Here is a 3,812-nt window from a genome sequence, read left to right as displayed (position 1 = left end):
TTCTTCTATTTTTTGTAATCATGAACAGGTCGTGGTCTACCTGTTTTAGGCAAAATAACAGTAGAGTGAAATACAGATAGTGCTACGGCAAAATCAATCACAATTTATTGCAGGTATGGTGTGATCATTGCATCAGGGCTATTCGGAAGGAAAGGAACGATCAGTTGCCATATGAAACCAGCTACTTCACTACGTAGTCGCCACTCCGTCATAGACGTATGGCTTAATGTTATACCAGTGATCCAGTACAGTCGTCATAGAGGATGCTTCCGACAATTTTTGTACGCTGGACTGCTACTTGTTGTCTGTGTCAAAACTTTGTCTTCATAGCCAGCGGTCCATTAGAATAGAAACGAAAATCAGAGAGATAGAAGTCCGGGCTCTTTGGTCAGTGATGAAACAGTTCTCATCGAAAACGCTGCCGGAGCGTCCGTATTGCACCTACAGTGTGCGGCCGAGAACTGCAATGAAGGAGAAAATACGTGACAGTTACATTATGCGCGGGTGCATTAAATCAGGCAAAATCTCTCCGCAGGCACCCATACTTGGTGAGAGGCACTATGTTCTGGGCAACTTTACGCGCTCACTGTACGCTCAGGACTGAGAAGAACGAAGTAACGGTATGTACGGGCGTACTAAGACACTGCCGTTATCTTTCACTGAGGTTTCCATTTCTTGACTGGTCGTTCCTTACTTTGCGAAGAGCGTTTGTAAATAAAAAGAACAGTCCTATCCTGACTTAGTGTCTTTTATTTCGTGTTGTGAATCATGTGATTATCGTGGATTTTTTATTAGTTTTTACTGATGTTGGTGCTCGTACTTTATGTACAATACTGAGTGAAGCTATTTGCGTGAGAGGACACGGAGTTGTGTCTGAGCAGTGTGAAGCGGATCTCTGTTCACTGGTTTCCATAGGCTACGGAATCCCCACACGCTTGCGTAATGAACATCATATATCAGGACAAGCTACTAGAATTATGTTACCATTTTCCGTTCGGAAACCAAGTGGTACGACGATTCTCGTACTGGTCTTCTCTCATCCCAAAAATGTACATGGGTCTACTGAAAGTGTGCTACACATGTACCGCTCGTTCCATGTGGTTCGCTCAAGTGATGTGCGATCTTCTCCATAGTAAATATCGGAAAAGGGCTTAGCTACCGAGATTCGATCTCTCATCCAGGGGAAGGGCGCTGCAATCTGGCCGCAGCACTCTGATGCGATGGTGGGTCTGGCAGCGCTGAGCGGCGTCTGAGCGCTGGCGGGGAACTGCGCAGCGCCGAGGGCAGTGGCGGCTGGCGGCTGGCGGCTGCTGAAGGGTGGCTGCTGCTGCTGCCGCTGGCTCCAGCGCGCGCTGCTGAGGCCGTCTCGCTTCACGGGTCATTAGGAGCCAGTGGCGCGGCTGCGGCGCGCATGCGCGTCAAGGGTCCCGCCGCCGCTCGACGGCTCATTTAACGCGGCATCCATCTCCTGGCACGTTCGCAGCCTCCTGGCGAGAACGTGGGCTTCAAAATGTGGCCGCCAGCAGCGGTTAAAAGAACTGGATGGCGGAGAAGACGTGGGAAGAGCGCACGACGGAATCGCTCATTTCTCTTTTCTCTCTCTCCGCACTAGCGTTTCTGGAAATTGCTACACTGAGAAATATACGGACGTCTTAAAAAAGTGTATCTACCACATGTTATGTACAAGGCACTAGATTAAGATTCCACCAGTGCCAGATAAGTAAATCTGCAGGCTTTCGTGGCCGTTGCTACTGAAATAAAATTGTTCTGGATTCTATGTTTCGTTCAAAAATGGTTCAAATGGATCTGAGCACTATCGGACAACTTCTGAGGTCATCAGTCCCCTAGAACTTAGAACTACTTAAACCTAACTAACCTATGGACATCACACACATCCATTCACGAGGCAGGATTCGAACCTGGGACCGTAGCGGTCGCGCGGTTCCAGACTGTAGCGCCTAGAACCACTCATCCACTCCGGCCGGCTCTAGGCTTCGTCATATTTCTTCAAGATAATAGACATTTCAAACACTCGGCTGTGAGCTTTGTCAGGATCTTCTGGTGCCCGGTGTAAACTGTGCACCTACAGTGGCCATCAGAGGATCCTGAAGATCTCAGTAGAGGAGTGGTAAGATCGGTTGTTGGAAGAAATATGACGACGCCAACTACCCATAAAATTTTGACTTCATTGCCCATTACCTCAAACTGTCGGACTCCAGAACTCGCTACGAAATTCAGTGGGAGCCTCTAACTTTTCTGACACGTAATATATGTGCAACGTTGCCAACGACTGAGAAACTGTCTGAGAAATTAGTCCAAATCGTAAATAGAGTGAAAGCCTTATTCTCAAGCCCACGGACTGAAAACATTAGTGTCTAGTAGCTGAAAGGAAAATTATGATCGACAGATCATGGAGACATCAAAAAAGAAAAAGAGGCACATCTCCACCGCTAAATAATCGCTTGGAGCCGCTTCTCTCATTTACGCGGTGGTTGTTGAAATGATCATGGTGAAAGAACAAAGCTAGAGTTTCGAAATAACAATTTTATCCAATGTATTCTCCTACGAGATTGATACACTTGGTATATCGTTGATTTTCTTTACCGTGTTATAAAAGTCATGTGGTGGATCGCAAAATCAGCACTATGCATCATCTCACACATCTTAATGTTCTGAAAACGGTTACCCTTCATTTGTTTCTTCCAGGTTGGAAACAGGGGGCTAGGCCAGTGAGGATGTCCACTAGCTGAAAGTCCAGTATCGTCAATCTGGCAGCCACAATGTTGGACGTGTGCACAGGCGCGTTGTCATACAACAAAGGAATCCCTTTTGTCAGCTTTCCTCTGTGCTTACACTTATTAGTTTCCTTCAACCAGTAAAACAGGTTGGCGTATTACTGTCCAGTTATAACACACATCTAAAAAGGTTTTGCATCGGGTCGGTTCCCAGAGATGCGGAACCTGTACAGAAAATTGGAATAGAGATCAACATATACACCATTTCCGCCCTCTTTACTGCTCATGAAAACCACATATGGTATGATGTACCTTCACACAGAGAGACCTTCAGAGCTGGTGGTCCAGATTGCTGCAAACACCTGTACCTCTAATACCCAGTAGCACGTCCACTTGCATTGATTTATGCTATCCACAAGTCCATCAAGGCACTGTTGGCCCCGATTGTCACACTTCTCAAATGCGATTCGATGTAGATTCCTTGGTGGGTCACGTCGTCCATAAACAGCCTTTTTCAATATATCCCAGGCATATTCGATAGGATTCATGTCTGGAGATCATGCTGGAAACTCTAGTTGAGCGATGTCGTTATCGTGAAGCGAGTAATTCACAAGATGTCCAGATTGGGGGCGCGAATTGTCGTCCATGAAGACGGACGCCTCGCCAATATACTACCGATATGGTTGTACTATCGGTCGGAAGACGGACTTCGCGTGTCATACAGCCGTTACGGTGCCTTCCATGACCACGTCGGCGTTCATCGGCCCCACATAACGCCAGTAGGGAACCTCCACGTTGCAAAACATGGTTCAAATGGCTCTAAGCGCTGAGGTCATCAGTCCCTTACTTAAACCTAACCAACCTAGGTACATCACACACATCCATCGCCGTGGCAGGATTCGAACCTGCGACCGTAGCAGCGCCTAGAACCGGTTGGCCACAGCGGCTGGCTTCACCTTCCTGCACTCGCTGGACAGTGTGTCTAAGGCGTTCAGCATGACCGAGTCGCCTCCAAACACGTCTCCGACGATTGTCTAGTTGAAAGCAAATGCGACACTCATCGATGAAGAGAACATG

This window comes from Schistocerca americana, chromosome 4 (genome assembly GCF_021461395.2).
Source record: "Schistocerca americana isolate TAMUIC-IGC-003095 chromosome 4, iqSchAmer2.1, whole genome shotgun sequence".
Taxonomy (NCBI): domain Eukaryota; kingdom Metazoa; phylum Arthropoda; class Insecta; order Orthoptera; family Acrididae; genus Schistocerca; species Schistocerca americana.
Note: the sequence above shows the minus strand (reverse complement) of the source record.